The 14,671-nt window shown below is 40.1% G+C and overlaps 2 protein-coding genes across 5 annotated transcripts in view; one reads left to right on the top strand and one right to left on the bottom strand.

Annotated features, from left to right (window-relative positions):
- si:ch211-126j24.1 overlaps positions 1-14,671 on the top strand; it is an 89,754-nt gene that overhangs the window by 4,115 nt on the left and 70,968 nt on the right. The gene's annotated exons all lie outside the window — the stretch shown is intronic.
- anos1b (anosmin 1b) overlaps positions 1-14,671 on the bottom strand; it is a 347,052-nt gene that overhangs the window by 318,742 nt on the left and 13,639 nt on the right. The gene's annotated exons all lie outside the window — the stretch shown is intronic.

The following is a 14,671-nucleotide window of genomic DNA, read 5'->3' as shown; positions in this document are numbered from 1 at the left end:
GGATACCAAATAAGGGCAAAGAGGCGGAGCGTGAGCAGACGCCTGCTAGCATTTTGCTTAGATGTGCTTTTCTTTGGGAGAAACGCTTAATACTTCATTACCTGCGACTGGTTTGTGTTCTGACCACATGTGCTTGGCTGTATACTGTATAAATAAAGTGTTTAGACTTTTAAAAACACTGCTGTAAGCTGCTAAACATTGCTCGTATAACGTTTTTTCTACAGGTAGAAGACTGTGAATCACTTCCAAACACTTCAGATATAGCCTGTGTTAGTAAATGCAAGACTATTGATGAACTCCAGAGTAACAGTGTATGACAACACTTCAGATGACTGATCTAGAGCCTACAGCTAATCAATCTGGCAGACTCTGGAGTGCATTACAGCTCTATAGATCATTATAAATGATCTTAAATAAAACAAATACATTCATAGAGATGGTATATAAGTATATAATTTCACTCACCAGGGAAATGGAGGCCTTGTAATTGTTTTGTGAACAAACTTAAGTGCACGCAGTATGCCATATCATCTGATAATTGTAGAAAATAATTCCAAAAGGCGACTGACTCTGTAAAGCCACTTAAAAAACGCAAAAATAGGATGTATATGCCGAGTTCAGCAGCTAATCAGCCGGAATCAGCTGAGGTGAAGTGAAGACCAGCGATACCTTGCTGTCACTCAAGTGGCCACGCCCTTAATTATGCAGACTTAATATAACCTAATATAAATGAAACGGATGAGTTATAAATAATTCACCCCCCTCACAGTTGTCATGAAGGGTAATATTAGCTATTTGAGCCAAAATCGTTCTTTGTACCAGGCTGTAAACACCTTTATTCTGTTGTAGAGTTGGCCATTATATCAGTGGGCTCAATAGAAATTGTGGAGCCAGGACTAGCAGAATTTCCATGAGTTGCAGTTTCAGTTACCTCCGTATTTGCTTCCCGAGGGAGAGCGGGAGGTTTCCGCTTGGTTTGAACAGTTATAAATGTGGCATTACATGATTATAACGCTGTGTTTCTGTGAAAGCAGATCCGGCCATATGTGAGAGGAAGATTAATGGCGAGGGTGTTGCTGATCAGATTGACGTGTTTTTGATTTCTGAGAGTGTGGATCAGATTAACATGCACTTCCACGAGGTAAACACCCTCTTAGCATGTATTAAAATGACGTTTGCTCGCTTGTTTTCAAGGGAACTCATCATCCCTGCTTTAATTATCCAGCCGTTGTTCTGTTTTCTCTCGTGCTTTGTCTGAATGTTGAAACATGTAGCGTTTAAATATGGATAGATCTGTTTTGATGCATGCTTAATCAATAACTAAACAACAGAAAGGAGAAATCATGTTAAATCATAATAATAATCTTAAACATTGTTCACCTAAAGCATATTTTAAATTAAACAGTCTCCTTTGTGGTGGCTTAGTGGTTAGCGCTGTGGTCCTGCTGAGCCAGTTGTCATTTGGGCGACCGGCCAATCGACTGACCCACACTGTAAAAAAAACCCTAATATCACAGTAAATATCTCTACATTTTTTACAGTAATTTTTTGTATCATTTCAAATTATATTCAAAACTTAGTAAAATGACAAACAATCTCTTTAAATTAACAGTTTGACTTTCATTTTAGGTGCTTTATCATTAAAGACAAATTACCGACATTTTTTGTTTTTTTTACAGGGAAATTACAGTATTATTTATACAGCATTTTTACTGTTATTTTAAAATATTTTCAAAACTCCGTAAAATATACAAACAGTATCTGTAAATTAAAAGCTTGACTGTTATTTTATGTACTATATAATTAATGACAAATTACAGCAATTTTCCTGTTTTACACAATGAAATTGCCGTATTATTTACACACTGTTTTTTTTTTAAGTACATTTAAAATGATGTAAAATTAAAGTAATAAATTGTAATTACTTGCTCTGAAAAAAAAAAAATCTTAAAAAAAGATCAAATGACTGGCAATGGCTGCCAAACAAAAACCTTAAAATTACGGTAAAACTTCTTTGTTGAAATAAAGTGCAAAAATAATAAATCTACTGATGTTTTCATTAATGTTTACAGATAAACGCTGTTATTTTACAGACTTTTCCTACATTATTACCATCAAATCTGTCAATAAATAAAATAGATAAGATCCGCCCACATGCACCTGTTCCGGATTCCACTGATTGCGCACACACACACACACACACACACACACACACACACACACACACACACACACACACACACAGTCGGAGGATCGTTATGTACTGATTACACAGACTTTAAAAGCAGCACAGACGCACTCATCAATGGCTTATTCTTGTTGTACTGTTGTGAACATTATGACGCGTCTCTCTTTGTTTGCTTTGCTTTGTTTGTTAATTGTTTAATTGTTTACGTGGTCTGCTGCCGGGACTCACCATTTGCCTGTTATTTGAGCATGACTCTGGAGTCCCTGCACTTGTTCGCCCCTGTGTTGACTGTTGCCCGACCATCTCTGTGTAATAATCCTGCATTTGGATCTGCACTTTGTCAGCGTCGCCTTCACGTCACACTTCCATTTCATTTAAGATCTGTGACTGAATCATTCCATATAACTCAAACCTCTACATGTTTTACATGAAAACTGTTCAGTCAAATGGAACAGCTGTAATGTTAAAGTCGTGAGAATTGTAATCAGTTGAATCTCGTTTGTTGTTTTTTCCAAACTTTTTTGATCCAAAGAAAAACTGTTAAATTATGAGCATGAGCATGTGTCTTGGCATTTGATTAAAGCTGTTTAATCGTAATGATTTAGGGGAAATTCTTTTAAATAACACTGTTTTCTCTTGAACGTTTAGTGCAGTCAGTTTATTGATGGTGTTCGATCATAATAATCTAGGAAAATTCTGTAAAATAACAGTGTTTCTCTGTACAACTCTTATTGTGTAACTTTACTGAACGGATTTGATCATAATAATCTAGGAAATAATCTCTTTTCTGTAAACAGTTTAATGAAAATATCTGTAGATTTATTATATTTTGCACTTTATTTCAGCTACGAAATTTTACCGTAATTTTATGGTATGGTCGTAGCCGTAGGTCATTTGACCTCTTTTTTCCAATTTTTTTTACAGTGCATCCTCTTCCTCCTTCCCTAAACCCAACCAATTTTACAGATTGACCCGCCCACACACTTACTTCCCTAAACCCAACTAACGATTTACAAAAGCCGTCCAGAAAAAGAAAAGCCCTCGTCTGATTTTGACCACCTTTTCGGATTTTACCCGTACAGCTTTACTGTGACATTTCCTTGAGTAAAAATTACGTCGTCTGAAACTTTCTGTCATACACCACATCCACCTAAAGGTTACCCTTGCGGCAGTGGAAACGCAAGCCTCATAAAGGTGACCCGTACCGACCTGTACCGTACTGTACTATACCTGTCAGTGGAAACAGTCTATAACAGACTCCTCCTGCTCACCATTGCTGTTTTGTTGTCATAACTGACAGATGGAGGGGCGTGCTTAAGTGTGTTAGCCCCGCCCAATTACCTCAGACAGGCCTAATCTAAGTGCATTTTCAGATTTCAATTAAAGGGCAAACATTTTTGTTTTTATTAACATGCACAGACGCAGTGGCGCAGTAGGTAGTGCTGTCGCCTCACAGCAAGAAGGTCGCATGGTTTAAGCCTCGGCTGGGTCAGTTGGCGTTTCTGTGTGGAGTTTGCATGTTCTCCTTGCATTTGTGTGGGTTTCCTCCGGTTTTCCCCACAGTCCAAACACTTGCGCTATAGGCGAATTGGGTTGGCTAAATTGTCCGTAGTGTATGAGTGTATATGAGTGTGTGTGGATGTTTCCCAGAGATGGGTTGCAGCTGGAAGGGCATCTGCTGCGTAAAACACATGCTAGATAAGTTGGCAGTTCATTCCGCTGTGGCGACTCCAGATTATTAAAGGGACTAAGCCGAAAAGAAAATGAATGAATGAATGAATGAACATAAACGGATGACTTGTTCATCAAAAAACTAGCATCAGTTTTGATTTCATAGGCATTAAATAAGAAGTGGGATGCGTTCCACCTTTCTGTTGTTGTTATTTGGACGACAGGCTTAGCACAGTTCATAATTGTGTTGCTAAAGGCAAACCTGGTGGCAGGTGAATCTCGGAAGAGCCTAAGAGGAGCTCGTGGGACTGGATTAATCAGCAAAGCCCAGATGTGTCTCGATGGCTCTGCTAATAGGAACAGCACTGTTTCCTTCATTTATCTGGACTTTGGCGGTTCACAGCTCAAGATTTGACACCACAGGCCTTCTGAGAGAAAAGGGCAAATGTGAAATTCACTGAAATGCCAAAGCTTTTTGCTTCTTCTGCTCTGCTTCATTCAGCGTGGTTGAACTATACAAGAGTTTCTATTAATGCCGCACTGGCTGGGCGTGGAAATCAAGAGTGGTTTGTTCAAAGCTGGTTCAGGTTTTTTTAATAATGGACTATGCTTTACCTTATGTTCTTTAATTGGTACTAAATAATACCCTATTGTTACCATAAACTAAGAAAAATGAGGAAAATCTCTGGTAAATCTTAAATTTGTAGTGTCTGTTGGAGATGATTTACCCTCCCCTACTACAATTAATACTGGTGTTCCTCCGGGCTCAGTATTAGGACCGCTTTTGCTTTTAAAACCTGGACTTGTCTTGATTGTTATTGATAGATATTAAGCTAATAAAAAACACAACCGAGAAACCATATTAGCACCTTTTACTTATTTGTAATTGTCTTTAATTTTAAAATATTGTTAAGGTTTAAAATATATTAGTGTAGTGTTGGGTCGTTTTCATCCACTATGGGGTGTTTTTGAGTCTTAATTTGGCCTTAATTTTTTCTATGTTTCAGCTAGTAGAATGATTGTTGGGCACTAGGGTTGGGCCGATAGACGATGCCATCATCCATCGCCGATGGCCAATAGACAACACGATGCTGAGCCGGCATTGCCGATGCTGAGCCCCGGCCCCGTCGCAAACCCGCTCGCAAAAAATACACACTCAGGCCCCGCTTACACTGATACGTCTTAGTGTTCAAATGGCATTTTAGAGCAAAAATGATCAACATCCTGACTGTGTTTTACCTAGCATTTCTAACAGCCCTCCATCCACTGAAAACGCACATCACGTGACCACACACACACAGACACAGACACACACTGTCATGTGCTCCTCTGAGCTCCAGAGAGCAGTGCATGTTGGACAGTTTATCAAGGATGTACCGCTGGATCGTTTCTCACTATAGTTGTTAAACTCGAAATTCAGACATCTCAAGTCTCCCGGAAGGTCTTCAAATAAGTCTCACCCCCGGATCCCTCCTCGCTCGACACGTCGCGTGCACTCTATCAAACACCCAACCCACCCACTTTTCACATGATGACGATGGCATCGCAGTGTTTTACATTAGACATCATACGATGCCAAGTCGGTCGACATCGCCCAACCCTATTGGTGACAAATCTAATTTTAACACATAATAATCAACATTTTTTTTAAAAACTCAGCGAGACAATACGGGCAAATTTACTAACCTTTTGTAATATTAGGGATGAAAACAACAAATTAAACTGCTGTAAAAATTTATCAGATGATTTTTTTTTTTTGCATAAATCTTTTAATCAACCTTAGTCGAGAAAGCAAATTACACCTTAGAGAGATGACTTCAATGTTTTTTTTTTTAAGCATCACAAGTTTAAGTGTTAGCACGTTCGAAAGGACTAGAGCATAGGGGGATAACTGGGAATAGAACACAGCCAGGACCTATACTTCTAACTACAGCTCTAGAGGTCTAGTTGCAAGCGTGCAAGTTTGTGAATGTTCGTTGGAACAACCGATTTGAAAAAAGCCAAATCAATGAACTCCATTTTTAATGACGGAACTTTCGACTTTAATTGGCTAACGATAGTCGGAAATGCACCCCTAGTTGAGATTCTGTTTGGTAAATAGGAAATTTGTAGTGTTCTCTGGAGATGCTGTAATCCCCCCTCCCTTCTACAATTAATAATGGTGTTCCTCAGGGCTCAGTATTGGGACCGATTTTCTTTTAAATTGACACGTTTCTACGGAATGCATAGCTCGATAACTTTTTGTAATCAATAACAAGCACTGATTTATAACGTTATTAGTTTCAATGCTATTGCTTGTTTGTTTGTGTGTTTGCTCAATGGATTTGTACTAAATTTATCCTTTGGAAAATGGTATCTAGAACTTTAACACTTGTAATGTTACTTTTTGATGTCAACTTTACAGACATCATGATATTCATGGATGAATTTTTTACCCAGGCTCATTACGAATACATACCCCCATATACATTTTTGGAGATCATGAAATACTCCCAGGAGCTATGTTTTTGTGTGTTTTGCTCTCGTGAATCCACCAGAGGCTGCTGTGTACGCTTTTTCAGATCTCATATTTCTCCCGAGAGTGGCATTCATGCCTGCTGTTCTCACGTAAATCCACCAGAAGGCACTGTAGACCGACTGACTGCCTGACCTAAACCCAATCGATAACGTTTTCAAAAACAATTGAGAAAAAGAAAAGCCGCCTGATTTTTACCACATCTTCAGATCTTGCCACGTTCCCACTGTTATTTACTTGTTTATTTTATTTTTTACCTTTTTGTTTTACCTGCTTTTTTTGACGCAGTCAACTTCTCTCTGCGTCTCAAGTCCTTTGACGTAAGCAGTGAGCCTCTGGACGAAATAAGAGGAAAAGCCATCCACATGCAGGTAAATGTAAGCACTAAAAGAAACAGAAACACACCGCCCTGTTGTGTTCGTTTTAAAGTGCAGCCATACGTAGCTCTATCTTCACAATTCGTGCTCTCCAGTTTTACAGATATCCTAGAGGATTTATTTTACCCTCTATCATCTGTCACAGAATGTAGTAATATTGTGATAAATCATTATAGCGAGCACAATTTTGTGACCGTACTGTATCATGAGTGATTCCCACCTCTAATTTCTAGTCCTAGCCTTCATTAGGAGACTCGTCTGCCATATTGGTTTACAAATGACAAGCCCAACTCGGAGCGATTTATAGATTCTTTCCCCTCCTTCCTCTTGTCCCTGGAAAGACAAATGAGCGTAAATCCGTCCAGGCATAGATCAGGCTGCGGTAATTAAACATGCGGCTCCAATCAGTTTATGCAGCCAGTAGCATGTCAATTATTCATGCTCGCTCATTGGGCCTTAATTGGTGTGGGACTCCGCGTAGGGTCATTATTTCTGAAGAAACGCCAGCTGATGTCGGCAGGGTACATGATGTTGTCCTTTTCCCAGAGTTCCTTGTGGTGAAAAAACACGCATCGCTGTAGCTCTTGAAAACCATTGGTTTCCAATGCTCAAGAGTCCCTGAGGAAATGAGTTCAGAGCTCATTTTCTGTTGCGGACCACTGATACGCACTAAAAGCACTCAGTAAATGTCAGCAGAAATGGCTTTAGGGTTTACTTTGTCCATGGTAAAAAAGAGAAATGCAATGCTTTTGAGATATCTAAATAACATATTTCGTGTTAATCAGAAGAAAACCACACTGTAAGGTAAACTGGATTATGAAATTGGAAATTGGACTAAAAGAAAAATGATGCTTGCTGTCATAGGCTACATTAATATTTACTTACTTAAGAGCATTCGTTATGACATTATTTGTTTCCTTTTTATTATTAATAGTTTCTTCGCAAAAATGCAGACATCACCCTCTAGTGGATTTGAATTGGAAACCTGCACTAAAAAATGTACACAGAGTAACGTATTTCGGGTTCACAACAATGTAGACAGCACCCTCTAGTGGATTTTAATCGGAAACCTGCACTGAAATGTACACGGAGTCACGTATTTTGGGTTCACAACAATGTAGACAGCACCCTCTAGTGGATTTGAATCGGAAACCTGCACTGAAATGTACACAGAGTAACGTATTTTAGGTTTACAACAATGTACACAGCGCCCTCTAGTGGATTTGAATCGGAAACCTGAAATGTACACAAAGTCACGTATTTCGGGTTCACAACAATGTACACAACACCCTTTAGTGGATTTGAATGGGAAACCTGCACTGAAATGTACACGGAGTCACGTATTTCGGGTTCAAACCAATGTAGACAGCGCCCTCTAGTGGATTTGTATCGAAAACCTGCACTGAAATGTACACGGAGTAACGTATTTCGGGTTTAAACCAATGTAGACAGCACCCTCTAGTGGATTTGAATCGGAAACCTGCACTAAAATGTACACGGAGTCACGTATTTCGGGTTCACAACAATCTAGACAGCACCCTCTTGTGCATTTGTTATCTAAAAATGTGCAATGAAACGTACCCAGTGTAATGTATTTTACATTTTGTAAAAATATAGCCTGAGTGCACATATTTGCCTGGGTTCACTTTATTTCTGACAGCAACTTCAATAGCAAAGTCTTTACAAGAGCTTAATGACTAGAGTACTTATCAGATATCAGGATGGAGCAGCAGTTTAATTTATACAAGACGACACTTTAGTTGAGATAAATAAAGCATGCTGAAGATCTGAAAGCATTGTTAACCATTGCTGATCTGCTCAGACAGCGGTTATGGGTGTTTGGGGTAGTGTGTGTGTGTGTGTGTGTTTGCATTCAGAGGGTCTTATGTTTCCACATCTGCATGCATGAAGCTTCAGAGATTGTGGCTCTTGTGGTCAGAATGAACTGTATGGTTTGTCTTCCGCCTTTTGTTCTTCCTGTGTCTGTATGTGCATGTTTGAAGGCTCTGTGTGATTCAATACAGCATACTTGGCAAGATTTACAGTAGTGAAACAGAAGATGTATTTAAATTGTACAAATATTTCACAATGTTACTGTTTTATTGAATTTTAAGGGAAGCCATTTAGCAGAAATCCCTTTTTTAAGGGGTGTAAACCCAGTTGTGTGTCAGGAGTGTGTGAGTATAAGCAGCCTCTAATGGTAAAAGTGTATTAATTGTGTTTGTTTATAATCAGACTTGATGAATGAAACTCTTTGCTTGACATTCACCCTCTGTATGATGTCATCAGACTATTTAACATTATAAAATATATACTTTTTTTGACAGGCAAAAACCTGGTGGCTCCTCATGAGGTCGCCTCACAGCATGACGGTCACTATTTCGAGTCCTTGCTGGGTCAGTCGAACTAAAACCCGTCTCAAAATCATTGAAGAAGAGCCAGTTCTGTCCTTTTCTTTTTTCCAACATAGGCTCATTCTGAAAACGTAGTCCAGCGGACATTTCTGGAGACCGCGAAATACGTCCCAGGAGGTACGTATTTGTGCAGTTTTTATTTTTGCGAATCCGTGTGCGCTTTTTCGCATCTCGAATGTCTCTCGTAAGAGCCGTTCGCGCCACCGGAGACCGCTGTCTAACGACTGTCTGTCTGACTGGCTGAATGATTGACTGGACGACCGGCCAATCGGCTGACCCCACTCTCCTCCTTCCCTGAACCCAACCAATTTTACAGATTGACCCGCCCACCATCCTCCTTCCCTAAACCCAAGCAACAATTTACAAAAGCCGTCCAGAAAAAGAAAACCCCTCGTCTGATTTTGACCACATTTTCGAATTTTACCACATTCTCGCCCTGTTATGAACTTGTTTACTTTATTTTTTGGATTCTGTTTTTGTCTTGCCTGATTTTTGTAAACGCTCTTCCCCAGACATGAAACCGTTTGTCTTCATCGTGGTCAGCTCCTCTCTGCGCCTCAATTCTGCTGACATGCACAACGAGCTAACTGGACGAACTGGTTGTGGTGGGAAAGCCCTCCACACGGAGGTAAGCGGTCAGCCGGTAAGCACGAAAAGGAATGGCGTCATACTGCCCATAGCGTTCGCTTAAAACATTAAATGCAGCCATACGTACCTCCAGAAACTTCCATGGGACTACGTTTTCAGAATGAGCCTGGGTTGCTTTTTTCACTTACTATACAACATAGAACTACAGGATTAATCGAATAAGGATCTCGATTCGACCCCTCGACGATCTTAATCCATCAATTCTACAATTCTGCCAATCATATTTTCAAGTTCAGGAGAGAAGAAAAGGCAGCCGCACAAGTCTTTACACAGTTTTACATGCCTTGTTTAGCAACGTGGCCGAATGGCCGGTCACCCAGTCGATCATTCAGTCAGTCAGACAGACAGCAGGTCACATGACAGCGGCCTCCAGTGGCTTTGCGTGAGAACAGCGCCGGCACGAACGAAACTCACGAGAAGGGCCGGAGCAAGCTGAACTGCCGCTCTAGGCAGAGAACTATTACGCCGCCCTCAATCCCAATGTGAAAACGAAAGTGACCGGTTATGAAAATGAAGTGGTGTCGCGGACCTCTATTCTGCCGCCCTTTGCGCGGATATAACTGAGGACACGCTGGTGCTGATGGCCCTGTCGCCCTATGCACGAATAAAACTGAGGATGCGGGTGGTGAGGGAGGTGTCGCGGACATAACTGAGGACACAGGTGGTACAGGAGGTGTCGCGAAAGCCGCCCTCTCTATACTGCCGCCCTAGGCGGCCCCCTAGGTCGCCTCTATGGACGTGCCGGCCCTGCTCGCGAGAGACATTCGAGATGCTCAAAAGCACACAAGGATTCGCAAATGCAAAAACTGCACAAACACGTACCTCCCGGGACGTCTCCAGAACGTCTCCAGAAACGTCCACGGGGCTACGTTTTCAGAATGAGCCTGGGTTGCTATTTTCACTTACCATACAACATAGAACTACAGGATTCATCGAAAAGGATCACGGTCTCAATTCGACCCCCTTGACGATCTTAATCCATCTGTTCTACAATTCTGCCAATCATATTTTTAAGTTGAGTAGAGAAGCAAAGGCAGCCGAGTCGTTACACTGTTTTACATGCAGTGTTTAGCAATGTGGCCGATTGGCCGGTCACCCAGTCAATCATTCAGTCAGACAGACGGTCATGCAACAGCGGCCTCCAGTGGCTTTACGAGAGAACAGCGCGCCCCCGAGAGACGTTCGAGATGCGAAAAAGTGCACAAGGATTCGCAAAAGCATAAACTGCCGAAATACGTACCTCCCGGGATGTTTTTCATTGTCTACAGAAACGTCCACGGGACTACGTTTTCAGAATGAGCCTGGGTTGCAAGAAACACAGCTCTTAATTCAATAAGAGAGCTCTTGGAATAAAGAAAAGACTCATTATTTCTAGCTTTTGTATTGGAAATTTCTCCTGGGAGATTATTGATCTCATTATATTTTTAGGTATTTCACTCCAAATAAAATCTTGTTCATTTATCAACCAAGAAGGCAGATGAAGTGTGTCATTTCCTTCAGGGAGACATCGTTACTTCCTTTATCCCTCCACCTTCTTTCGTTTCATCTGTTCTTTCTCCTGCTCGTTCTCTCTTAATCAGGAAGGAGAGCACAGGTTCACTCCTCCGCAAATGGAGAATTACCCACCAGCACCGCAGGGCATCATTGAGATCATAGTTTTGTTGATTTCTATAAATGACATTACTCTGATATTGTGCCTGAAAATAGCCCCCGGCTGCTGCGGGTAACTAGCTAACAGCGCTGCGTAATATTATTGCTCCTGCTACGGCAGCAACGTTTCTTGATTATTACACATGTGTGTGTATATGTGTATGTATGTAATATATGTGTCTAAATATGTGTGTGTGCGTGTGTGTGCGCGTACTGTATATGTGTATATTTGTGTGCGCAAGTATATATGTGTGTGTATATGTGTATGTATATATACATGTGTGTGTGTGTGTGTGTGTTTGTGTATATGTGTATGTGTGTGTACATGTGTAGATATAAGTGGGTATATGCACTGTATATATGTGTGTGTATATGTGTATGTATATGTGTGTGTGTGTGTGTGTGTGCGCATTGTATATGTGTATATGTGTGTGTGCATGTATATATGTGTGTACATGCATGCTTGTATATGTGTGTGTTTGTGTACATGTGTGTATGTATTTGTGTGTATATGTGTGAGTGTGTAAACGTGTGTGCATGTGTGTGTTTGTACACATGTGAGTGTATACATGTGCATATGTGTATGTATGTATGTATGTGTGTCTGTATATGTGTTTGCGGGCCTGTGTATGTGTCTATATGTGTGTTATGCATGTGTAAATGTTTCTATAGGTGTGTGTGTGTTAGGGTTGTAACGGTATGAATTTTTCACGGTATGATAATCGTCTAAAACAATACCACGGTTTGACGGTTTCGCGGTATACGGTATGTTACAAAATAATAGAACAGTGAAGCAAATTTGACTTTTTTCAAATAATATATTTTTAGTTACTATAAACAACACCACTTACAATGAACAAATAAAAATAAGAAAATAATAAATAATGTGTCAAAGTCCAAATAAACATGGTGCAAATCCTCAGTAAAAAAATAGATATAAATATTTACTATACTATAAATAGTTACATAACGAAACTAGATTAAATATGGAACATCCTTAGGTTTTATGTGCCAGCATGGATATGGTTGTCTATGGATATGGATATGGTTGTCTGTGGATATGGATTTGGATATGGTTGTCTGCAATGCAGACAAACAGCTGCATCTTCATTTGCGTCTTTTGAAAACAGCAAGAGCAGCAGTTCGTCTTTGCTGTGTCACTGTTTTGTCATGTTTCTGTGCTGCTGTGCATGCAAAAGTACTTAGTATGAGAATTATTTCATGCAAAACTTTTTTTTTGCGTTTTATTTAGCCGCGCATAAATGTATGCCTATCTCTCATTCCGTGTTGTTCAAAAAGCTTGTTTCTCAATATGCGTTCTTCAGCGGTCTTGTGTCCTCGTGAAACGTCATCATCAGCTGCCTAAGTTCAGTTCCAATACTCAAGACCGCAAGTACGGAGGACGCGTGAAACTTCCCGGATGTGTTCTTGATATCGAGGACGCACCGATGCAGACTTCAACAGCGAGCTCGCTCTGGAAGTCCCAGAAGTCATTGCGACTGGAGGTGGGAAGCGCAGCATTTTATTTAGATTTATTATTAAAGTTCAGAGATATTACTTATTTACCTCAGGAGTTTCCCTAAATGAAACGGTGAAGGTAAACATTAACATGAACATCTTAATAAAGGAATAAACACATTAATTGTGTTTGTTTGATGAAATTCGTATTAAAATTTGTTTTATTTATAATGTGCAGAGTATATTTATAATGTTTTTATGCAAAGTATATATTTTGAAGAGGGGGGAAACAATAAATCGTTGTATGAAGGCTGTAATGTTTAATTAATTTCCATTTAAAACGCGTGAAGGTCACATGACCATCAGGAAGAACGCAGCATCCCATTTCTCAAAGGACGCGTTCTCTGCCCTCGCGGTCTCCTGAGTTCGTTCTTCCGAGGACAGCTGGCAAGACCGCACTCTACAAGAACGCAAGTCCATTCTCTGCGTTCTTGGAATTGAGAAACAGCCTTGGTCCACAAACAAAAGCGAAACCTATGCTTATTGGTTGTGATATAGCGAGTTTGAACCAATCTGGGCATGGAGGAGGGACAATGCATCAATGTATCATGTCTGATTTGTCCGGAGACACAGAGACGAGCGTTTCTTTGTCAAATCAGCGTTGTCAAATGTTGATGACGTAACCGCACTGATTCCGGAGCCTCTGAAAGTCCGCGAATGTTATGTGATACAGCACTGGAAAGCTGAGATTCTCTTCTTTATGCCAATCTTTGAATTGTATGAATCGGATCAGCGGATCAAAAGTTATTAAACATTTAAGAGCAATACTTATTTTTAGCCGCGGGCGGCTGTCTCGGTCTTTAAGGGTTAAAACCGTTGATATGCAATTGTTCATGGTATGATAATCGTGCACGTTCAAATCGTGGTAAACCGTCATACCGGTATATTGTTACAACCCTAGTGTGTGTATATGTGTGTATTTGTTTGTATATCTGTGTGTATGTCTTTATGTGTGCTATGTACAGTATTTGTTTGTGTGTGTGTGTACATGTGTTTGCAAGTGTGTGTGTGTGTGTGTGTGTAAATATGTGTGTATATTAGTGTAAATATGTCTGTGTATGAACTGTATATGTGTATGTGTGTGTGTGTGTGTCTGTGTCTATGTGTGGGTATGTATGTATAGATGTAGATGTGTGTGTTTGTGGGTCTGTATACGTGTTTGTATGTGCTTGTGTGTCTGTATATCTGTGTGTATGTCTAAATATGTGCTATCTACATTTTGTGTGTGTGTTTGTATACGTGTGCATGTCTGTATGTGTGTGTGTATACCTGTCTCTATTTGTGTGTGTATGTTTATATAGATGTATATGTGTGTTTGTGTATATGTGTTTTTGTGTGTATATCTGTGTGTGAATGTCTATAAGTGTGCAATGCACAGTATGTGTGTGTATATGTATATATTTGTGTGTGTGTGTGTGTGTGTGTGTGTGTGTCCAGAGGCATTTTATTTTCCAGAAGTGTTTCCTCTTGAGGAAGGATCTTTGCGGAGCCGCTTCCTGTGACTGTTCAATCCATCCCAGACTTTTCTCTTTCCTTCTTGTATTTATTAATGCACCGTCCTGCAGTCAGTGGTGTGAGTGTGTGAGATTTAACACCTAACAGATCATAGTATTATTCATTAACAACAACAACACATCTGAATCTTTAAAAACACACACAGCTGCATTCATGTCATGTTGCTCATGTGATC

The sequence above is a fragment of the Danio rerio genome, chromosome 22 (assembly GCF_052040795.2).
Source record: "Danio rerio strain M-AB ecotype USA chromosome 22, GRCz13ab, whole genome shotgun sequence".
Classification (NCBI taxonomy): Eukaryota; Metazoa; Chordata; class Actinopteri; order Cypriniformes; family Danionidae; genus Danio; species Danio rerio.
Note: the sequence above shows the minus strand (reverse complement) of the source record. Positions and strands in the feature narration are given on the sequence as shown.